Source organism: Hemiscyllium ocellatum, chromosome 5 (genome assembly GCF_020745735.1).
Source record: "Hemiscyllium ocellatum isolate sHemOce1 chromosome 5, sHemOce1.pat.X.cur, whole genome shotgun sequence".
Lineage (NCBI taxonomy): Eukaryota > Metazoa > Chordata > Chondrichthyes > Orectolobiformes > Hemiscylliidae > Hemiscyllium > Hemiscyllium ocellatum.
The window spans coordinates 10,931,696-10,957,225 of record NC_083405.1 but is presented as its reverse complement, the minus strand read 5'-3'; positions in this window follow the sequence as shown (position 1 = coordinate 10,957,225).

The following is a 25,530-nucleotide window of genomic DNA, read 5'->3' as shown; positions in this document are numbered from 1 at the left end:
AAAATCGGCTGGCATTGAATGAGAGGGACAGCATGGGGTGGGGTGGGTAGTTAATGAGGTGATTTTCAGAAGATAGCACCAGGGAATTAGCTCAACCTCATGAGGACAATCCCTCTGTCACACTCAATGAAAATGTCACTGAGTAAATTTATTGTTAGAGTCAACCTAATGAGCCGAAGACTCTGCTGACCCCAATCCAAGTTACAACGCTGCAGCTGCTTGACCAATACTCTCCATCACAGAGAAGGAGCTGAAGCCACTCTACCCATTGGAGATAAGGCAGTGTGGACGGGGTGGTTGAGTTATCAGTGGGGCACTTTATGGCAAGTCGTCATAATTCATGTAGTTTTAAAATAGAGTTCTAAATTGCTGAAAAGCCAATTTTTGTGATATTGCTCAAGAATTTCCCAAATTCGATTGGGACAGATATTCGCAGCCAAGAGGGTTAATTGAGAAGCGGGAAGCCTTCATAAATGAGATGTCTGGAATAGAAAGACACTATGTCCCTGTTATGGTGAGGTTAAGGATGGTCCGTGTAAGGAATGCTGGAGGATTGGAGAAAGTGATGTTCTGGGCACGGATAAAAGGGAAGCATATCTCAGGTATAGACAGCAGGAATTGATGTTTTTTCTTTCCTTAATTCATTCGCGGGATGAGTGCGTCCCTGGCTAAGCAAGCATCTATTATCCATTCCTAATTGCCCATAAGGCAGTTAGCAATCAACCACATTGTTATGGGTCTGGAGTCGCATATAGGCCAGACCAGGTAAGGATGGCAGATTATTTCCTTAAAGGGTGTTTATGAACCAGATGGACTTTCCAACAATCGGAATGGTCGTCATTAGCCTCTTAACTCCTTATTGAAAGTGAATCACTAGAAGAGTCTGAAGGAAACAAGAGTATACTTGAGAGGGAAATTGGGAGCATAAAAAGGGGACATGTGATAGCTTTGGCAAATAGAATTAAGGAGAATTTCAAAGGAATTCTACAAATACGTCAAGGACAAAAGAGTAAATGCGGAGCGAATAGGACATCCTTAAAGATCAGCAAGACTACCCATGTGTAGAAGCACAGGGAATGGGGAGGTAGTGAAAGAATATGTTGTATTGTTATTTCCTGTGGAGGAGGATATGGAAGCTAGAGAACTTGGGAAATAAGTCGTGACATCTTGGAAAGTGTCTGTATAACAGAGGAGCTGCTGGATGTCTTAAAACATGCAAAGGAAGGAAAATGTCCTGGTTTTTATTAAATGCACGCTCGAACTCTGTGGGAAGGTAGGGAAGTGATTGTTGTGCCCCTTGCTGTCATCAATAGCCACAGGTAAAGTGCCACAAGATTGGAGGATTTAAGAAGGGTAATAAGGAAAAGCCAGTGAACCTGACGTTACTGGTGGGTGAAGTGTTGGAGGGGATTATGAGGCATAGGATTTTCACGCATTTTGAAAGGTAACGACTGATTAGGGATAGTCAACATGACTTTGTGTAAGCAATATTGTGTCGCACTGACTTGACTGAGATGTTTTTGAAGAAGCGACTAAGATGATTAATTGGGATAGAGTGGTGTACATTATTGATGTGGAATTCAGTAAGGCATTGAATAACATTGTGCATGGTTAACTGTTTAACAAGGTTGGTCCATATGAAATACATGGAGAACTAGCCATTTGAATACCACACTGGCTCAAAGGTCGGAGACTGGGTGGTGGTAGAGGGTTACAATATCCTGGCAAAGAATTACAATGCCCCCCTTGTGGTGCAGATAGTCAAGTTTATTGAGTAATCCAATAGCACGGCCTGCAAAGCTCTGCATTTTAGCCGTTACCTTACCACAGTTTATGGTGTCTGAGCTGGTTCTGTGAGGCAGATTCAGAATTTGAGGAAATGAACCATTCCAGCAGATCTGGCCATGTTTCGATTCAATGTTTGATTTCTTGGGATTGGACTCACCATTGTCTCACTTATCCCGTTATTGCAATCCCCCATCTCCTTATCCATATTTTCACTAAGTTAACAGTTAATAAGTCATTTTTTTTTGTCTGAATCTTTCCCTGGCTTTAGTTTTTGACTCCCTCATGCATCGAGTGCTGGCATGGTGAAACTCACAAATATTGGAATGGCATGTGTCAGGCTGTTGTTCACTTTCCGATGTGTCCCATGTGGTTTTCCATGGACAGGGGTGTTCCTGCGGCTCTGACTCTCATATTTGAAGCTTGGCATGCTCCGATTCACGGAATGCCTCTGTTTGTCTCTCTCAGTTGATTGTGCGGTCAGTAGCACGAGGAAAATACTAGAGTATAATTGTAAAGCAACAGGCATCTAACTTGTAGCTGAGGAGCCTCTGACTGACTCTTGTTTCTGATAAGGTAGTGGATATGCTAGGGATGAGTTGCTGGAGGTTGTGTTGTGAGCTGCCTCAGACATTCAAGGAGACCTGAGGATTTGGTGACCCAACTCTGGATGGAACATGGGGACGGTAGTTTCTGGGTCCGTAACATGAACAACAAATGGAGCAAAGGCTGCAGAGAGGGGAAACTCTGAAACCATGGAGTGAGTGCGTGTGGGGAAAGTTATCTGTTTATTTGTCTGTTTTTTTTGCCTGGAAAAGCACACCCTCTCACTCACCACGTTACATAGGCTGATGCACACTCTCCGTATCTGCTCCACTCACGCTCTCCCTCTCTCACATGCGTACACGTGCATTGCACTCTGTCACACGCACACATGCACACATGCACACGCAGCCTCTCTCTCTCTCTCCCGCACTCACACACACACAGTCACCCTCACTTTCTCTCAAGTGCACAGTGTCTCTCTCTCTCTCTCTCTCTCCCCTTCACACAGACAGGCCATCTCTCTCACATATTTGCACACGCAATTGAACCACATGTATGCACATATACATCTGCGGGGTGCAATTGCATTTGCCCATTTGTATTTGCAGATGCATTTTATTTTGTACCAAAAACGTACAATTTGTCGACAGTCAGTCAATGTGATATTTTACAAACTCCGACCTTGTAAATAAAACCAGTCTGACTCCAGATGAAGACACAGACAGCGTCCAAACAAGGTCTCACGCTTAGAATACATTGTCTGGCCGCAAGAGTTACTTAATTTATCTGATGATAGTTCCAGGTAGTGACTTGAAATAATTTCTGCGATTTGCATATTAATCAATCAAACTTACACCTCCATTCTAACTGATATGGAATTTAAAAGTCATCTTAGGTGTGCACAGTTCATGTGCATAAGTTGTATTACACTTCGATCTTTTCCTTATAACTTCTGTGTATAAGGCCTTCCTCTCTCTTCCGCCTAATGAAGGAGCAGCACAATGAAACCTTGTTGTTATAAATAAACCCATTAGACTCTAACCTGGTGTCGTTTGATTTTTGACCTTGTCCAACCCAGTCCAAAACCAGCGGCTCCATATCATGGCGTTTACTGGTTAGCTAATCCTCTCCCTTAACAATTAAATTGTTCCTAATCCTATGTGTTATTTTCTTGCATATTATTTTTTTGCGAGGCACTTTATGCACTGATGTTCGGAAGTCCAGATATAATACATTTATATGATTCCCATTTTCCACCTTGCTTATTACGGTTTTTTTTTCCCAGAAGCTGGTAAGCCCGGGTTGTTTACTTTGGAGCAGAGAAGACTGAGGGGGATGTGATTCAGAAGGATGAAATTACAAAGGGCAAGAACAGGGTGGAAAGACAGCAGCTGTTCCTATTAATCAAAGGGCCAAAAACAAGGGAACACACTTTAAAGTGAAGGGTTTGAGGATTAGAGAGGATTTGAGGATTGTTTTTCACCCAGATGGTATGGGGTCTGGTATGTACTTCCTGAGAGAGGAGTTGTTATGGTAACCTCATAATAGCTAAATAGGACATGGGCGAGCTCTTGAAGTGTTATAACATTCCTGCCTGCAGGCTTCATGTTGGCGAGTGGGGCTGGTGTAGATAATGCTGTATTTCGGACGGTACAAAGACTATGCTCCTATTACTTTATGGTGTGGACATGAATTAATGGGTTTCTGAAGAGAATATTAACAAGAATTATAAGGGTGAACTGTCAATGGAAAAGGTGAGAGAAAACAAGTGCAGCTTCATTACAGTCTGAACACAGAGGAAGGAGAACAGAGAAGAGGGCAACAGCAGAACTATGAACCAACTACTTCAGTTCAGTTTGAAACAAACCAAACTAATCAAGTCTTCCCAGCAAGACTGGAAAGCCTGAGTCTCGAGAGTAAAATAATGAAATTAATAAATAAATGCTTTGGGAGAAATTATTTGTACTGAAAGTATGGTTGAATTTAGAATACAGATGGAAGGTGAGAAGATAAAGTCCAATACCAGGGTTCTCTGCTTACACAAAGTAGACAACAATAGGATGAGGGAAGAGTTGGCTGAAGTTGACTGGAAGCAAATACTTTATGGTGGAACCATTGATGAACAGTGGATGGCTTTCGAAGAAATGTTTCCAAGTGTTCAGCAACATCGTGTAATAGTGAAATGGAAGGACTGTAGGAAAAATGATAATCTGCCATGGATGTCTCAGGAAATAAGGGAGGCTTTCAAAATAAATAAATGGCATAAATAATGGCAAAGACCAGTGGGAAACTAGAAGATTGGGAAATCTTTAAAGATCAAAAGTGAGTTAAAAAAAGCTCTCAAGAAACATAAGATACATTATGAGAGTAAACTACCTCAGAATATAAATTCAAACAGCTACCCTTTGATCTCTTTTAAATCTCTTCCTCCTCACCTTAAACTTATCCTTTCTGGTATTGGGCACCTCCACCCTGGGGAAAAAGACCTTGTCTATTTATCCTATCCATGCAACTCATGATGTTATAAACCTCTGTAAGGTCATCCCTAACTCTCCTTAAATATAAAATCATCCGATTTTAAATACTTTTGTCCCCCTTCCAGGTTATACCATTCTTCCTATAGCAGGGCGACAAGAATTATACTCAGTACTCCAAATATGGCCTTCCCATTGTCTTGTACAGCTACAACATGATGCCCCAATTCCTAACGTCAATGCTCTAACCGATGAAGGTAAGCGTGCCTAATGCCTTCTTTACCGCACTGTCTACCTGCGACTCCACTTACAAGGAACTACATACCTGCACCCTATGTCTATCTGCTCGAAAATACTCCCCAGTATCCTACCGCTAACTGCATAAATCCTGCTCTAGGTTGTCTAACAAACTGCAACACCTCACATTTATCTGCATGAAGCTCTACCTGCCAATCCTCAGCCCACTTTCCCAGTTGATCAAGATCTCTAAGATAACCTTCATCACTGTCCACTATTAACACCAATTTTGGGGTTTTTGTGTACGAACTTACTGTCCATGGTTCCTATATTTTCATCCAAATAGTTTACAATAACAATGAACAGCAGCAGCCTGGTCCTTGTGGCACACCACCGGTCACAGGCCTCCAATTTAAACAACATATCTCTCCCAGCCCCATCTACCTCCTACTGTCAAACCAATTTTGTATCTAATTGGCTTGCTTTCCCTGATCCTCTGCGATTTATTAATTAGGTTACCATGAGGAACCTTGTTGGGCCTCACTATGGTCCACGTAGACTACGTTTGCTGCTTTACCTTCATCTATCTATGGGCGGCACTGTGGCTCAATGGGCGGCGCGGTTGCTCAGTGGTTAGCACTGCTACCTCACAGCGTCAAGGGCCCAGGTTCAATTCCCATCTAGAGTGAAAGTGTGGAGTTTGCACATTCTCCCTGTGTTTGCGTGGGTTTCCTCCAGATGCTTCGGTTTCCTCCCACAGTCCAAAGACGTGCAGGTTCGGTGAATTGCCCATAGTGTTACGTGGATTAGTCAGGAGCAAATATAGTGGGGTTGGGTTTCTCTTCGAAGGATCGGTGTAGCTTTGTAGGGCCGAAGGACCTATTCTCACACTGTAGGTAATCTAATCTAATCTACCCTCCGGACCACCTCTTCAAAAACTGAAATCTAGTTTTGAGACATGGATTCCCAGACACAAAGCCGTGCTACGTATCCCTAATCAGTCCTTGCCTTTCCAAATGCATGTAAATCTGCCTCTCGGAATCTCCTACAAGCACTTACCCACCCATGATATCAAATTCACTGGTCTGTAGATTCCTGAGATTTTCTTGCAATCGTGTTACACATAATGCAACAACATTAGCTGTCTTCATGTCCTCCAGCACCTCAACCATAGCTGACAATGGCACACAAAAGAAAGTCAAGAGAACTACAGATTTCCTAAACCAGAAACGTAGAGAGAAATGTGCTGGAAAAGCTCAGAAGGTCTGTAAGCATCTGCATAGAGAAATCAGAGATAATGTGTTACAACACAGGTTAAAACCCCGCTTCTCCCCAACCCACGCGCTAATTTAAACTTGCAACATGGGAAAGATTTAGCCCGTGCAGTAACCTATAAAAATTCAGAAGACCAAGAACCATCCTAAAGGTCAGTATTTAAAGTAAAAAATAACAACTTTTTAAAAGTCTGACAGAGATTAATAAACTAACAACTATTTGCAACCCCTTTCTCTGACTATATTTTGCTTTCCCTCCTACAATACTGGTCCAATAAAAAAAACACTCCAATTAAGATTGACTAAAACATTCAAATTTCAGAACCATCGAGCTGTCGAATTGTCTCTTTGTAGCTTCCTCTATCCTGTTTGCTTCTCCTTAGAGTTTCTGTTTCACAGGTCATTGATAAATAAAGCTACATTTAAGAGAGCTATTCTCTGGGCAGTCTGCCTATGTTGCTGGTATGGCGGTTCTCCCCCAACATTATTTTTTTGGCTTTATACCCCAAAACAGGGGGGGTGGTATTGTCAAAATATTTGACAGAAAAATGTCAAAATGCCAAATTCAAACTCGAGTGTAGTTTAGTTTCCTGGGACATAATTTAAAGTGATTGATCGAATTTGATTTTACTTTTGTCTCATAGCAAACCAAGTTCTGCCAGCTTCTGTGTCAAATGTACATTCTAAATATTGCAGAGCTCACTGTGTTTGTAAATCCTTCAACTCCCTTTAAGGTACAGTACCCTTTACACGTTCATAACACCTTCCCTCTCACAGAAGAACCATCATAATGAAAACGTGGTATCATTTGGTTTCTATTCTTTAAACACATTACCATAACATGCAGATAACTTAAACCTAAGTTCACCTTAACGTCTTCCCATATGCCTATATTTATCATTGTATAAATACAAATCTTGTCTAAACTTTACCAGTTAAATATGTGAGAACAGATCTGTGATTACATTTTTAATACTTGCTATATGTACAATTTTTAGATTAAAAGTCTGTAATATATGACTCCAATGTAATAGTCTTTAAAGCGTTCAAAGAATATATGCATATTCGTGGGATCCGTGCACACAACCGTCTCCAGCATGCTGTTTGTAAATGCACATTAAAATATTATAAGTCTAGTACCAAACTCATTACTTATGTCTCAGTAATGGAATATTTTCTCTGTTGGATGGTGAGTTTCCTTGAAAAGTACAATCCCATATCATCGTCCTATTGCAGTTTCGCTCCAACTCCTATATCACTAACATCGATGGCAAATTTGAAAGGTTTTGAAGCGTTTGGTGTTGCTGAAACTGGTTTGTTGGACAATATTTCTTTTTAATGGTCGAATGCCTCCTGGCATGGTTCTATCCACCAAAACTTTGCGTTCTTCTTCAGCAAGTCGGTTAACGGTGCCACGACACTGCTGACGTTTGGAACAAACTTCCAATAGAGTTCCTCAGAACCTTCTGTCTTTTTGTTACATGGGGTGAAACTTCCATGACCGAGATTTTGTCCCAAGAACATCAAGTCTGCTGTCGCAAATTCAGTTTTGTTTAATTTTATCACCAGGTTTGTCTCTTGTATTCGTTCAAAAGGCTCTGCTAACTGTACCAAGTGATCTTTCCAGAACTAACTAAAGATCACTACGTCGTCCAAATGGACTGCACAGTTTTTTAATCAGGCCATAATTCTGTCTATGAGTCTTTGGAATGGGTTGGGTGTGTTTGTCATTCCAAAGCGCATCACTTGGAATTGATACAATCTATTTGGCGTTACAATTCAGAAATGTCTTTCAACATCTCTGATAAAGGTACCTGACAGAAAGTACACATTAAGTCCAACTGACTTGTCCAACTTTCTCAATAGAGTCCTCCAATGTCGGTATTGAATATAAGTCTGATTTTGCAGCAGTGTTAACCAATAATGGAGCCAAAATCATTGAGGCCCATCCGGTTTGGGAACTAAGATGATCACTGACCTCCACATACTCTGGCTTGATTCGATGATGACCTCATTGAGCATGACCTCCACCTCCTTCTGGACCAGTCTGGCTTTGAGAGGATTAAGACAATATGGATGTGGTTTTATCAGAAAAGTATTCCCAAGTCTTCTTCAAGTACAATCGCATTAGTCCTCCCCATATTATTCTTACATATGCCCTCATCCTGCAATAACAACCTTTTAACTGCGTTCAATGCTCCTGAGACAGGGTCCACTGCTCAAGGGCTTCTACTTTTTAACATATTTTGAGGCATGTCAAAATTCGCAACAATTGGATTTGATTCCTCACTCTATGGGGCAGTAAGTAACACCTGTTTTTTCCAATTCTTTCTCTCCTCTACTTTTCAGGAGGGGACGTACGCATTCAGTTATAACCCAAAAGGAGGGATCTTCGAATGTGGGAATTGGCAACAGAGGTGCTCGTTTCATTACTGCCTGTGCTCTACCTACTATTTGGCATGTATGACAAGTTTGCCAGACGTTAACCACATCTGTGTGCATACCAGGTCAATAAAAATGTTTTTGTCCCTTAGCCTGAGCCTTTTGCACCACACGTAGTTCACGTGCCACCTGTAACACTTCCTGTCTCTATGCCACCGGCAACATAATCTGGTGCACTTCAGCACATTACTCCTCTGCACTAACCTGCCGCAGTCTCCACTTCTATCTTAGGATGCGATATTTCTGGTAATAACCCTCAGAACCATCTCTGCCTCACTCTCAGAGTACGCATCCACATATATATCTTTTATCATCTTGCCGGTCTGTTGCAAATCCCTTTGCCTTTCAGGACTAAACAACTCTGTCTAACCCTCTCTTTGTTCATGTTTTCCCTGGACCATTCCGTCAAACAGGATGTCAGCTAACTGAACCTTAACTCCTTCATCGTTGTCTTTAGTTTGTGCTTCCTGCTGTGACTTATGATAGTGGGATCTGGTTACTGTACAGTCTAGGAAAATACCAGTATATTTCTGTTGTAACTCCTCAGTTTCTTGGGCTCCCTTGGGCTTCTCCACAACTAGAGGTATCACTCCCAACTTGGACCCTGCTAAACCATTATCAAGAACAAACTGGATTCCTGGAACTGACACTCCCACGGTTACTTCCCCAGACATGAGTAGGCACTCCAACCTGATCTTATGTAGAGGAAAGCTAAATTTATGTTCAATTAACCCACAAATTGCGACACACTCTGGTAACAGATCAGAAAGACTGCACATTTTCTCATCTGTTTATATTAGAAACTGGTTAGATCCTGTACCTCTCAAAATGATAACTTCTTCTCCTTCTCACCCTGTTGTTTCTGAGTAAACTATACTCACAGAGGCGAGTTCTTTATAGCGATCAAATACTAACTCCAAAACCAGCCCCTGCCTAGGCTGTGCACTTTCCTGCAGCTTTTCGGTTCTTGTTGGAGTTTCCTTTAATACTTTCACTAATGTCATTGGTTTAACTTATTTTACCACATCTTCTTCCACAATGCCTTTCTTAATAACCAGCACTGTGACCTTACATATCCCATCTAAGAAAAATACCTTTTGCCAGTGCCCTTCTGAAACCACCGGCACTGAAATCTTCTGTGTTCCACTCTATGACAGTAAAAATACCTGAGGCCTTTCACTACCTTTCCATTCTCTTGGGCATCTTCTTTAACCTGTGGTAAACTCTTATTCTCCACTGTTTCTTTTATACGATAGCATCTCCCCTTCTCGCAAATTGTATCCGTTGCAGTATGAAATTCTGGCTGGAAGCTTGTCTTATGCAGCAATATATATTCAACTGCTAATTCTCCTGCTCTTCTCAATTAGTGAATTTTCTGTTCCTCCACATGAATTCTTATCATCTCTGGGAGTGAGTTCTTCAACTCCTTCAGCAGAATAATCTCTATACAGCCTCATATGTCACATCTATCTTTAAAGCATGCATCCATCTATCAAAATGCCCATATTTAGTTCTTTCAAACTCAACATAAGTCTGACCTGGTTTCTGCTTTATGTTTCTGTTCAGCTGTCTATATGTTTCTGATACCAATTTGTGAGCACTTCAAACAACTTGTTTGAGAATCTCTTAACTCCTCATTTGACAGCGGACAATATACTTCACTCACCCTACCTACCAGTTTATTTCGAACTAGCATCCCCCATAAATTCTTGGACCATTCTATCTGCATAGCCAAGTTTTCAATGAAATAAGATTAGATTAGTTACAGTGTGGAAGCCGGCCCTTCGGCCCAAAAAATCCACACGGATCCACCCGATGCACTCCCAGACCCATTCCCCTACATTTACCCCTTTACCAAACAATACGGTCAGTTTAGCATGCCCAAATCTAATGACCTGCACATCTTTGGATTGTGGGAGGAAACCGGAGCAAACCCACGCAGACACGGGGAGAATGTGCAAACTCCACACACTCAATCGCCTGAGGCGAAAATTGAACTCGGGTTTCTGGCGCTGTGATGCAGCAGTGCTAACCACTGTGGCACGGTGCCGCACTTCATCTCTACTGCTTCAACATTTTTCTCATCAAAATGGGCCAGAGTTTTGACATAGTTATATGTATCATATCTTCCCTTTTAATCTGCATCCTGTTAAGTTGACTTTGCTGACTAAATCCCAAGTTCAACTTCTCTCTCTTTTTGCTCAGCTGCGAACCTTCTCTTTCCCTTTTTTTTTTCTCTCGCTCTCTTTTGTCTTGCTTTCTGTTTCTTCTCTGTCTTTTTCTCTCTCCCTTTGGTTATCTTTACACTCCATTTTCCTCAACTGTAATTTGAGGTTTTTTTACTGTACTGTCCTTGTCTGTTTCTCTGACACACCTTCGTGTTTAAGTAATTCCCTGACAATTTCAGCATTAAGTTTTCTTTGGTTGAACACAAAACTATGCTCTTCGCTGATTCTAAAAGTTTGGCCTTTATCATTCTTTCTAAATTTTCTTTGCAAATTTGAGAATCATCTTCAAACCTCTCTTAAACTTTTAAGAGCCATTTCTCTCACTTTTAATTTATCCAACCACAAGTTATCGACATTTTATTTAAAGGTCTCAGACACTTACGTGCAAATGTTTAAATATACTGTGCATTTTTCATATCTCAAATCTATTCAAATCTACCCAGATCTCAGTTTGGATTTGGACGAAAACCCCCAAACTGTTACAACGCAGGGTTAACACCTCCCCTAATTTAAACAAGCCACACAGAAAAAGTTCACCTCATGCCGTAATCTCATAAGTTTTGAGAGGCAAAGATCCATTTGCAGAGTCATTACTTAATGTAAAATTAACAACTTTGTTATTTAAGTACGATAGAGAATAATAAAACAAACAACTATTCAGAAATCCCTTCGGTTAAACGTACCTTTTACTTCCCACTCTACAATACTGGTCTGATGAAACAAAAAAAAAATAAGGTTTACAAAAAATATAATCATGTTTCAAAACCAGTCAGCTTTGTCGATTCTCCTTTGCAGATTTTACTCTAGTTTGGCTTCGATGTTCTGCTGTGCAAATTTCTTACAGACAGGTACCTTCAGGAAGCTTTTCAGCGTGCAGTCTATTTTGTGGATGTTCTTGGCAGTGTTGCCCCTAAATATTCAAAATGTTCGGTTTTATACATCGAAACATCGGTTCATTGATTTAGATGCCATCAAATACATTATATTTCAAACTTAATTTGATTTCAGTATGTTGGGGTAAAATTTGAACAGACTGGCCGAATTTGAAATGGTTTTTGTTCGTGGCAACTCAGCCTCACTATTGATTTCACGGTCAAAGGTTACGTTTTAACTTCTTTCATAACACTTTGTGCCAGTTTCCAGTCTCTCTTAAAGGTAACATATACCTCCCAACGTTCATTAGAAAATCTTTTATCTGTCCTGCATAGCTTTCCATGCATTTGATCAACTTAGTAAGTTGACATAATATTCTTTCCTGTTCCATAAAAAGACCCATTTTCTGTCATTCTTCCTTTTACTAAATCCTTCTTTGCAATCATTCCAATTACTTACAATGTTACTGGTATTCTTCGACAATGTAATGCAAAGTGTGTGAGATGAAAGAATGAGATATAATCACATTCCTACATGAAGGTGTTAATATACAACATTTCCAATCTTTCTGATATCAAAACAAACGTAACAAATCTCCTTTATTCATGGCTTGGGAAATTGAACAAATGATGTTCATGTATCGAACAGCAGTAATACAATGAACCTTTACTGGGACCATTGAACGACCAAATATTTCGTTTTCTCCCTAGAGGTTAAATTCAGCATTTTATTTTCAAATCTGTGATTGCATACGTTTTTATCAATATGCAATCATCATCAGTGACAAAACCAGAAGTTGCTGGAAATGCTCAGTAGTTCTGGCAGTGTCTGTTTTGAGAAAGCAGATTCAACATTGTGTAGAGGAATGGGTGTGGGTTGTTTATTTTTTTGCCAATAGTGTTCAGCTATGTGCCGGTTCGATACATTAGTCAGGGGTAAATGCAGAGTTACAGATTAGGGGAATGGTTCAGGGTGGGATACTCTTCAGAAGGTCAGCATGGACGTGTTGTGTGAAATGGCCTGTTTCCCCACCGTAGGGATTCTATGATTCTCTGATTTCTTCATAAAGTGGGCGGTCAGTGTCAAGATCAAGAATGGCTCTGAGCATGTTCAGGGCATATTGAAGTGGGAAGGTAAACAGCCAGCCCTCGTAGTTCACAATGATAATAATGATATCAGTAAGAAGACTGAAATTTTGAAAGGTCCTGCAAAGAAAGGTAAGGGGGTTAGGGGTAAATTTACAAGGAGGATCGCCAGATTGTAATCTTGGGATTACTTCCCGGGCAACTGTAAGTGAGACAAAGAAGAGGAAGATAGCACGGTTGAATATGTGGCAAAGAGCTCGTTTGGGACGATTGTTTCTGATTTCTGAATGATTCGAATCGCGTCCAGTGCATGTGGGAACTGTACAAAAAGGGAAGTGTGCACTTTAACTGGAGGGGCCCCAACATCCTAGAAGGGAGGTGTGATCGTGCAGATTTAAGCTAATGATACAGGAGGATGGGAACCAAAGCAGCAGGTCAGAAACAGAACAGGAAGTAAACGCTATCGAATAAACAGGCAGAGCCAGTTAAATAACCATGCTGAGGGAAGGAATCATAACAATTTTAAAAATCTGAAAGTCGTCTCATCATTAATCTGTAAACTGTAGAAAACCTTTCCTATTTCTAAATGTATTTGATTTTAATGTATTTCAAGATTTATATTCCCTCCCGAAAAATGTGAAGTTGATGCAGAGGTTTGTTTTGTGATCCAGGTTCCCCATTCCTCGTGTTTTAGTTTCACAGTCTGTTCATTGAAATAATACACTGTTATCCCATTCAACTCGTCAAGGTGCTGAAACGCAGATACATTTTCCCAACTATTATCCAAAGACCAATATTTCGAAAGAACAAAGTAAATTTACAGCCCAGGAACAGGCCCTTCGACCCTCCAAGCCTGAGTCGATCCAAACGTACTGTCTAAACCTGTCACCCCATTCCTAAGTGTCTGCATCCCTCTGCTCCCCACCTACTCATGCATCTGTCCCCACGCATCTTAAACAAATCTAGCGTGCCTGCCTCCACCACCTCTGCTGGCAACGATTTCCAGAAACCCACCACCCTCTGTGTGAAGCAATTGCCATGTGTATCCACCTTAAACTTTTCACCTCTCACCTTGAAAGCGTGACCTCTGGTCATTGAATCCTTAACCCTGGGGGAAAAAAAGCTGATCTCCATCTATCCTGTCGGTATCCTTCATGGTTTTGTAAGCCTCAACCAGGTCCCCTCTGAATCTTCTTTTTTCTACTGAAAACAAACCTAACCTACTGAACCTCTCTTCACAGCTAACACCCTCCATACCGGGCAACATCCACTTAAACCTTCTCTGCAACCTCTCCGGTGGCTATTCCTCTATAAAAATGATTTTCAGTTTTTAGAAGTGTTGAAGGGGATTGTCCCTCTGAGGAAAATGGCAGAGCAATCAATTTTTGGACACTTGGAATGATTCTCTTGTTCGGCAGCGTTTGAGAAGATTTAGTAGAATTATTGCTACAGTGGACCCTCCTTTCAGGGGCATCAACCGGCGATTCTGGAGCAGTGACCATAGATATAGGATGGTTTGTTGCTTTCCCTGTGCTAGGACTAAGAACGTCTCGAAACATTTCAAGAACTTTGTTAAAGGGGAGATGGAGCAGTCAAAAGTTCTAGATTATATTGGTAGGAATGATACTTTTAGGGAAAGATTAAAGCAGTACAGAATAAATTTAAAAGGTGAGGTCGAAGATTAGAAATAAAATCTTGGAAGTAGTAATTTCTGGTTTATTCCCAATGCCGAACTGAACCGAGAGGGAGCAAAAGGTTAAAGGAGAAAAATCGAAAGCCGAAGAGCTTCTGTGTTGTTGAAGGATTTAGATTTTTGGGAGATTGGTCTAATCTAAACTGGAAAATAACCAAAATCTTAGCAGGGAGGTTTGCTCCTTCTATGTATGGAGACATTATATTGATAGAGACGGTAAAGGAGATATTCCAGGTAGCGTTACAAATGTTAGGATGGATGGGGATGTTTATGAATGTGAGGAGAGCACGTCAATTAGAAAAGAAAGAGGAGAGAGTCAAAAGTAAATAGTAATTCTGAAGCAGTAAATTTCAGTTATTCCAATGTAAGGGGTCTCACAGGGAAGGCTTACGAACTCAGGGCATATTTAAGAACATGGGACTGCAAAATCATATTTATTAGAGGAAGTTGGTTGAGAGATGGTCAAGTCGAGAGTGTAGTGCTGGAAAAGCACAACAGGTCAGACAGCATGTGAGAAGCAGGAAAATCGACGTTTTAGGCAAAAGACCCTCATCAGGAATGGGCTGTTGAAGGACTTTTGCCTGAAACGCCAATTCTCCTGCTTCTCGGATGTTGCTTGACCTGCAGTGCTTTTCCAGCACTACACTCTCGACTCTAATCTCCAGCATCTACCGTCCTCACTTTCGCCTGAGAGATGATCAAGACTGGCGATTTAACGTTCCAGATGTAATTATGATAGAAAAGATAGAAAAAGTCATGCAGTGGGTGGAAAGGAGGAGGATAACCATTTTTAATTAAATAATAAATTATTGCTGTAACTGGGAAAGACATTTCTGAAAAATCACCCAGTTAATAAATGTTGGTAGTATTAACATAAGAAATTAAATATCACTTTGAAGAGTTTGCACAAAATTCTCATATGTGACCAATTGTCCAGTGAAAATATATTAGTAGAAATTAAAAATAAGAAAGGAAAGACCACATTGATGGTATTGTACCATACGCTCTCCAACAATAACAATGAAATTGAGAAACAAACCAGCAGGGAAATCTCGGATATATATATATATATATATATATATATATATGCTCAATAAGGTTATAGTAACTGCGGATTTTAATTTTCGAAAAACTGACTGGGACTACCATTGTGTTAAAGGGTTGGATGGTGAAGAATTTGTCCAATGTGTACACGAAAATTTTCTTCATCAATATGTAGATGATCCGAATTGAGAAGGAGTAAAACCAGACCAACTTTTGCGCATTAGCCAGGGCAAGTGACTGAAGTAAATGCGACGGAATATTGTGGGTTGTTCAGTCATAACTCTATTAGTTCCGCAATGGTTATGGAAAAGAATAATTTTATGATTTTGTTCTAATTGGTGTATCATAAATTTTAATGGCATGGGGCAATAAATTTCATAGTTTGATTGGAGTAGACTATTGGCAGGTAAAACGACATCTGACAGGTGGGAGGCGTTCAACAGTGTGACGACGCGAGTTGAGAGGCATTATTTTCCTCTTAGAGTGAAGGGTAAGGCAGGTAAGGTTAAGGAACAATGGACAACTATAGTTATTGAGGCTTTATTCAAGATTCAAAGGAAATCTTACTTTAGATATAGACACATCATTCAACTGAATAAAGTTAATCAATACAAAGTGTTTGGGGCATTATTTCGAGAGCAATCAGGAAAGCAAAAAGGAGATATGAGATAGCATGGGCCAACAAGTTTAAGGATAATCCAAAGATATTGTGCAAGTACATTAAGAGCAAGAGGGTAACCAAGGAGGGGGTAAAGCCGCTCAAATATCATGAAGGATATGATGTGTTGAACCCAAGAGATGGGGAATAAAATCATCCCACTCTTGGTGCATCAGACAGCAGCAAACATACACTATTGTCTGCACCTCGCATTCATCCAGATTGAACTCTCTCTGTTATTTGTCAGCTGATTACACCATTTGATCAAGATCCTTTTGTAGTTATAGAAAACCTTCTGCACTGTCCATTGCGCCACCAGTTTTGGTGTCATCCGCAAACGTACTAACTATGCCTTCCATATCCTCATGCAAAACATTTACATGAACGACAAACAAGGAAAACCTAGAACCAACCTCTGGGGAATACTGCTGGGGACAAGCCTCCATTCCAGAAAGCAATCAACTACTATTGCTCTCTGTTTCCTGAGATTGCACCAATTGAAAGTTCTGCAGAGAAACACCACAGTTCTAGCAGTATTGGGGCAGAAAAAAATGGAATTAACTTTTTTTGAGTCCAATGTGACTTGTTCAGAATAATTTCATATCAGATTTGATATGTTAACTCTGTGTCTTTGCCCAGATCCTGCGCCATCTGTTGCATTTATCCATCATTTTGCATTTGCATTTCAGATTCCCACTATCTATAATATTTTTCTTTATTGTTTGATTGGTCTAGATGTTGAACCTGGTTATATTTGGACAATATGCTCCATTCCTGTTCCCATTTCTTGTGCCAGTGACACATGTATTACACTAGATTCGGTTCCTTCTTTAAGTTCTGAAAAAAAAATGCGTGGACCTCATCAAAGTTATTTTGATTTAAAAGACCTTTGAGATACAGCTACACTTGAAGAAAAATAGAACAGTTTATTAATTATGACATTGTCTGTGTATTTTATGACCAAATTGTCTCACCAGTCTCTGAACATCTTCAATACGTTTCTCTCAATAATTACAGCAAAGACGGTTGCCATGCAGCCCATCATCTCTGTACCAGCTCAGTAAGAGCTGTATCCTCACTCTTACTCTGCTGTAACTCCCTGTAACCTCACACACTTTGTAATCTGTGTCTGTTTTTATTTCTGAATATCCCGTCCAGTTATAAACAATATTAACAACCTGTATAAAATGTGATTAATTAGTCTATATATGAAATATAATTCTGCTCATCACATATAAAGTTGTCCTGTTATATTCATATTCTCGTTCAGCATTCCATGTACAAAAGGACATCTGCTCTTTTGGTCTGCATTGCATTTCATTCCATTTGTCAGAAAGAGTGATGGTTGAACACTCGTGACTGTGAGATATTACTAAACCTTCCTCAGGTTTCTTCAGTCACTGGCCCTAGTCCTTTCTGTCTCATAGTCATTATCATATTCATTCCATCACTGACTGATAAATCCAGGCCTATTTCATAGATCTTTTATTGAAGAAAAAGGCATCTTTAAAACATTTTTAAAAACTTACCAAAAAACACAAACAAAGATGAATACTAATATACCATTAAATATTAAAGAAGTAATTACCAAAACACAACAAACACACAACAAAAGCAGAAAGATAAAAATAAAACACTCAACTAGGAACTAATCAATCCAATAAATAACCAAAACATATAATACAAAATCTTAGGTTACTTCAAAAAAAGATAACATAGTAATTAAATAATGAAGTACATGTTCAGAATGAATTAACATCAAGTCATAGTAAAACCGGTATTCATGCGGGATGTCTCTCCCGGGGAGCTCGCGGATCAACCAGAACCACTACCTCACCTAGATAAAAGCCCTTGATAATATGGACGAAATATCTGTATCTATTTGTTCAGGAAGGGCTGCCATATTTTATGGTGCACCATATTCGTAAGGTAATCAAGGGGAATACATTCCATGATTAACCTGTGCTAATTCGAATGTCCTGGAGTGCCCTCAGCTACCCAATTTGCTAAGATACCTTTCCTTGCACAAAAGGAGAGACTGGAAAATAATTTCCTCCCGTGCACATCCAGGGAGGACAGGTTCAAAAAGCCCAGGAAAAGCGATACTAGATCTACCCAAATTTCCACTCCCAAGATTTCTGTCAGCGCATTTGCTACTCTGGTCCAGTATTTACGAAACCTATGATATGTCCATAAGCAGTGTGTGAGAGTGTCCACTTCTATTTTACATTGAGGACACATTGGAGTGATTCCTGCCCTAAGTTTTTTCAGTCGTTCCGGTACTATTTGAGTCCCATGGCGTACCTTTAGTTGAATAACTTGCGTTCTATTACAAATGGAGAACTTTCTGGCATTTTCTCAGATGTCGTCCCACATTTCTAAAGGGATTTCCAAACCCTAATACTGATTCCATGTTTTAAACAATTTTTGCATGCCTTTTGATACTTCGTTCTGTAATGAGTGATAAAGAGTGCTGACAACGGGTGGACACCTTGGCCATAACACTCTTCTTTCCCTATCCGATTTATAAGAGTTATCCAATAATGTGGTCTTCTTCTGTGTATAATCTCGAATTTGGAAATATCGATTAGGCAGTCCAAATTTCTGCTGTAGCTGTTCAAATGATATCATAACCTCCCCATCGAACAGATCCCCTAAGCAAGAGATACCGCTGGACCTCGAAGTTTTAAATGTGGCGTCTGTGTACACCGGTTGAAAATTCCATGCTCCCACTATAGGAGTATAAGGTGAGTTTGTTTTTTGTGAATTACCTTCGTCATGCCACATTATCCTCCTGCGTTAATTGTATTTAGGGTTTTTATAATGGTGCATAATGACTTTCATCTTATCTAAAAATAAGAGATTAATGAGGGCACACTTTTCTTGACAAGCTTCAATGTCCAGCCAGATTGATTGCGGGTCACACGAGGCCCAGTCGGCTGTGTAGCTTAATAGAGAACTCAGTTGATACTTCCTAAAGTCTGAAAAATCCAGTACTCCCCTTACTTGTGGAAGCTGCAGCTTCTTTAATTTAACAAGGGGCCGTCTTGATTCCAAATGAAAGAACCAATCCAACAGTATAATTTACACAATACTTGGCCAACATCACAGGGAGCATTCGCATAGGGTATAAGAGACGAGGCAAAATATTCATTTTAATTAGAACTATTCTGCCAAACCAAAATATCAGGAGATCCCCCCAGCGTTGAAGTTCCTGCCTTGTCTTCTCTATTAGTGCACAAAATTGGTTTTGTACGGCTGTCCAAATACTGATGTGATAAAAATTCGTAAATATAAAAACTCTCCAGAGACCACCGAAAGGGAAAGCAAGATCCGTCTGATAAATTGGACATACAAAAAAACACCCATTTGCATAACCTCCAAATTTATGAAATTGATCTTGTAACCTGAGAACAAACTGAATAAATTAATTACTTGGATCAAGTGGGGCACGGATATCAAAGGATTACTAAGAAAAAGGAGAACATCGTCTGCGTTAGTGGTAATTTTATGTTTACTCGAACCATCCCTCAGAGCCATTATATTAAAATCAGCACGTGTAGCTTCTGATAGTGGTTCAATTATTTGCGTGAATAATAACGGTGAGAGAGGACATCCCTGACGACAGCTGCTACACACACCAAAGCTGTCCAAGCATAAACCATTAGTAATCACGGCTGCTTTGGTGTCTTTGTACAGTATTGAGACCCATTTGGGGAATACTTCTCCAACACCGAACTTTTCCAGTGTGTAAATCAGATATGACCATTCAACCTGATCGAATGCCTTATCCGCGTCTAAAGAGACTACTATCCCCGTTATTCTTTCCTAATGACAGACTCGGATCACATTTAAAACCCTTCTAATATTATTAGATAATCTACGTCCCTTAATAAAACCCGCCTGATTATCTTTTATGATGTGTGGTAAAACCCTCTCCAGCCTTAATTCTAATGTTTTAGGAAGATCCTTTTTTAAGGATGAGAGAAATATTTGCTTCTCTCATCGAAGGCGGGAGATAGACCTGATTATAAGAATAATTATATATGTCTATAAGTGGACTAGCCAGTACCCCTACAAACTCCTTGTAGATTTCAGCCTGGAATCCATTTGGGCCAGGTGCTTTAGCACTCTGAAGCTGTCTGATTTAATCAGGTACTTCCTGGGTTGCAAGGGGAGCATTCAGGACCGACACCTCTTTCGGGATTAAGTCCGGAAAGGCCAGGCTTTGAAAAGAGGACTCCATCTTCTTAGGTCTGTCTTCACAATCCTGTTATTTATACAGATTATAATAAAAATTTCTGAAGGCTGTATTGATACTTTTGCGGTCATGAGGCAAAGTACCAGCACTTTCCCTAATGGACATGATAGCTTGAGGGGCCTTTTTTTATCCTTGCAAGATATGCTAATTATCTACCAGGCTGATCTCTGTATTCATATAGTCTTTGTTTTCCAAATAATATTTCCCTCTTTGCTGTTTGGGTAAGTGCAGTATTCAGAGCTGCCCTCGGAGCTGTAATACTTTGTAATCTAGCAATAGATGGCCTATCAACGTATGCTATCTCAGCTGCCTTCAAACGAGCCTCGAGTAGACATTGTGGTTCTCCCTATTTTTTCTGGTTCACTGAGTATGAAATGATGAGACCTCGCGCCTAAGTTTTAATGGTCGCCCACATCACAGACGGGTTACTGGACGTGCCTGAGTTAATTTCCAAAAAGATTTTGAATTCTTGAGAGAAATATTTTACGAATTTACTATCCTTCATTAAGAAGGAATCCATATGCCAATGTCGGGGGCTTGTCTCATCGTCCCTAGTGTTAACTTCCATATATACTGCAGCATGATCAGAGATTATTATATTACCTATTTTGCAGGATAATATGGAGTTCAGAAAGGTCGAAGGAGCAAAAAAAACATCAATTCTGGTATGACACTTATGTGAGTTTGAGTAGAAAGTAAAGTCTCTGCCCTGTGGATGAAGGCACCTCCACACATCTACTAACCCTAGCTCCTTATTCAAATCTGCCAATTGTTTGGATCTAAGAGATATACCCGCAATACTCTTAGGTTTCCTGTATATCTCTGGGTCCATAGTACAATTACAATCTCCTCCTGTAATTGTGTGATGAGCCACAAAAGCCATCAGTTTGGAGAATGCTTCCATTATAAATTTGAACGGGTGTGCTAGGAAACAACAAAGATTCTAAATTCCATACTCCTCTACATTTATCTGGGCCTTAATCAGTACATACTGTTCAGATTCATCTTTTATCTGACTTAAGATTTTGAAAGGAAGCTTCTTCCGAATGAGAATGACTACTCCCCTACTTTTGGAACTAAAAGATAAAAAGAAGGCCTGCTCAAATCCTCCTTGTTGGAATTTGAAGTGTTCTTTATCCATTATGTGTTTCTCCTGTAAGAGAGCTATATCAACCCTTACATTTTTAAGGTTTCATCGTATTTTTTACCTTTTCACTGGTGAATTATTCCCCTTGACGTTGCAGGTGCACAAGCTAATCGAAGGACTAACCATGATCATCCAGGCAAGACCGAGACTCCCGGGGAGGAAGAACCCCAATCAAAACACCCTGACCTGAGACCGTAGAAAATTCACACAAGCAGAAATTCTTTAACACATTAACGACAATATAGTTGAAGTCTATTACTAAATCAGAAAAACACAAAACACATTTAAAAGGATATTTTCCACCGTGTTCTCAGGGGGCATCACTACCTGTCAATAAACCCACCGTATCCTCTCCCAAACCAGCGCCTCGCCCTCGACCCAGGCACCACATAATAGAGTAAATACATTCACGTGTACCATAAAACCAAAGTTAAAAGTGAGTTCCTCAGCCCCCACGCCCACCAACACTTGAATACGTTTAGTAAATATAATACAAAGTATAAACATAAAAAACTATAAAGTTACAATCCTGGCAAGAAATCTCGCTCTAAAAATAAATGAGGAAGGACTCAGAAAAGTCCTCCCCCTCCCCCCCCCCCCCCACCACCACACGAATCAACTAAACCACCCAGCCTGTAAAAACTAAGAAAATCACGTAGTGGATAACAAATAAGCCCCCCTCCCTACTCTCTGGAGGCGATATGAAACAATAAGGGGGATGAAAAAGGAAAGAAAAGTTAAACCCGGATGGGGGGTGGAAAATAGCATCATTAGCCATACTGTTTAATTCTTACAGTCTATTTAAGAGAGTCCAGAAATTCTTAACACTTCTCTGGTGATCCAAAATTATAAACGGATCCTTCACAGCTGTAGCGCAGCGTTGCTGTGTAACACAAGGATTATTGGATGTTTAAGTCTCTCAGAGCTTCTTCACCTCATCAAATGCCTTTCTTTTGCGGAGCACAGCTGGAGAAAAATCCTGAAATAGCATAATCCTGGAAGCCTTGTACACCATGGCTGGGGATCCTTCCCAACGATTCGAGAGACTTCCAGGAGCATCTGCCTCTCTCTATAGCATTGAAGCCGGAACAGGACTGGGTGTGGGTGCTGATCCATCCCGGGCCGGCGTATAGCAAACCAGTGAGCCTAATTAATCCACGTCTTGCCTGGTCCAGACTCCAGCTTTAATATTTCAGGGACACATTGTTCCAAAAAAGAACTGCCATCTGGCCTTCCTCTTCCAGCTCAGAAAGGCCCAGCAACCGGATATATTTTCGATGACCCAGATTGTTGAACTCGTCCATGTGCTCATCCAAGGTCCAAACGGACTGTTCGAGAGCCCGGACCCGGCCCACGGCCGATTCAGCCGCAGTTGCAAGGTCGCAACCTTTAGCTCCGCCCCTCCAACACGATGTTCGAGCTTGTCAATTTCTCAATTGTACTGAGAATGACTCCCACCTGCTCCTGGATTCGTCGGTGAAGGTGTCGATCATCTCTTGCAGCTTGTTACCAGGCTCGTCTCTGCAGGTATGTCCCCCAGGTGGCCGCAGACGTCTGGCTGCTGCTTGAGAGGGTGGAGGAGGGGTTCCCGTCTGTTGAAAGCTGCGGGCATTTTTTCCTTTAGTCATTTTAAGCACAGCAACAAACTGTTCAAGCTTGTTGCAAAATGACTAAATATGCTGGGCAAAAGTTATTTTCAATGGTTTAGAGGATGCGGTGGAGATGGGTACCCAAGTTTGCCTGAGTCTTGGGCAGAATACTACACTTGCTGCGTCCCCGCCATTTTGAATCTCAATTCATGACTTTGAATGAACAACGTTATTGTACAGTGTTATGGACAAGGCCCGACACCATAAAACATTTTTAAGCACGTAGCCTAGATCGTAATGTTGCTCTTTGCTGAAGTTTCGTGTATAATGGACATTCCCAGAGTGAATTAGCTGGTCCAATTGCCAACTTTTAAACGAACAGAATTTATTTACAAAAATAAGGAATGTAACACAACGAACAGAAAATCCAATATCTGAATAATTCATACTATCTGGACCTGGCAGGTTACCACAACTTAGTGATGTTGTTCCAAATTACTTGCAACAATCTCAATAAACAAAACCCTGAGCAGAAAGAGTAAAACTTACACACAATAAACTTACAGGTTATGAAATCAGAGGACTGAATGAGGGGGAGGTCTTCCAGTTTCACCAATGACGCTGACTCAACAGACGCACGAACTGAACTGACCTGTGCAGCTGGAGAGATGGCCACGCCCCCTTGATTATGCCAGTTTCTAAAAAAGACTTGAAAGCCTTCTTCCCGATGCATTGTCTTTTAAGTAAAAACCAAAGGACCCCAATGAAGCATTCAAAATTAGGACATTTACTAAACGACCTTGGGTCGTTTAGTAAATCTCTGAAAACAATTCAAGGACAACATAACCTTTTAAGGGACCAGCTTTTGTGACAACTCTCTTGATACTAAACTGAATCATCAATATCCAAAGATGGCTTCAGTTTTCTAACCCCCCAAAAAATAGTGGTTAGTACACTAAAATACGCATGTATATTCATTTACTATGAACTTGCAAATATGCACAATATCCGGACTCAGTGTGTGGTACTTCCATTACTGAGTGTCTTGATCTGTCATTCAAGTCTGGAAAATGCATTGGCAATCATGTTTTCAAGACCTGCCACGTGCACAATTCTCAAATTGAATTGCTGTAGCTACAGGCTCCAGCTAAACAGTCTCGCATTTTTGTCCATTAGTTTCTCCAAAAATTTCAATGGGTTATGTTCAGTGTACATGGTTGCCTCAGATGTGTTGTTGGTAATACAAACACTGAAATGTTGTAGTGCCAACACAAAGCTCACAGTCTCTTTCTCAACCGTTGAATAATGAACGTTCAACTTCTTGGAGAAATATCCAATAGGTCTTTCTGTCTTCTTGCCGTCTTGCTGCAGTAGTCCAACACTGATACGCAGATCACTCACATTTAAAGCCACCTTGAGTGGTTTTGCATAATCAGGCTTGTCTGATAGTGGGGCAATGGTTAACACATATTTCATGCTTTCAAATGCCCTGTGACCGTCCTCTGTCATTGAATTTTCTTGCCTTTCTTTAACAAATGGAGCAGTCATGTTGCGAAAATGAGGCACAAACCTTCGATAAAATCCACACAATTCCAGGAAACATAATGTTGCTCATTTTGTCAACGGTAAGGGAAATTCCCCAATTACCTACACTTTTACATCCCATGTCACCGTTTATCGATGTCTAATAGCATGGCCCAGGAAGTTAACTTTTGCTCTGACAAATTCACTTTCCGCTAGGTTTACCACCAAGCCTGCCTTCTGAAGTCAATAGAGAAAGTCTCATAAATGCTGTAAGTGTTCTTTCCATGAATGACTAAAAACCACTAGGTCATCAATGTACACCGCACGTTGGATATCTGGCAACTTATTATTTAGTCCGTGAAACGTGGCCGGCACATGTTTCACACCAAATGTAAGCTGCTGGTCCCAAATTTTCAACACAGTCTTCCAAACTTTTTAACTGCATTGACTTTATGATGCTCCACACATAACCGTTGGGTGCCATTTGGTTTTGGTACAATGAGTATGGGAAGCTCCAATCACTGTAATGCACGCTGATTAAGTCATCTCAGAACATGCATTCAATGTCTTTCTATGCCTGTGCCAACATTAGAAGATTATGTCTGTAAGGATGTTGTTTAATCATACCAGCAACTCCTATAGATTCATTATGCACAGTTGGGTTAGTACT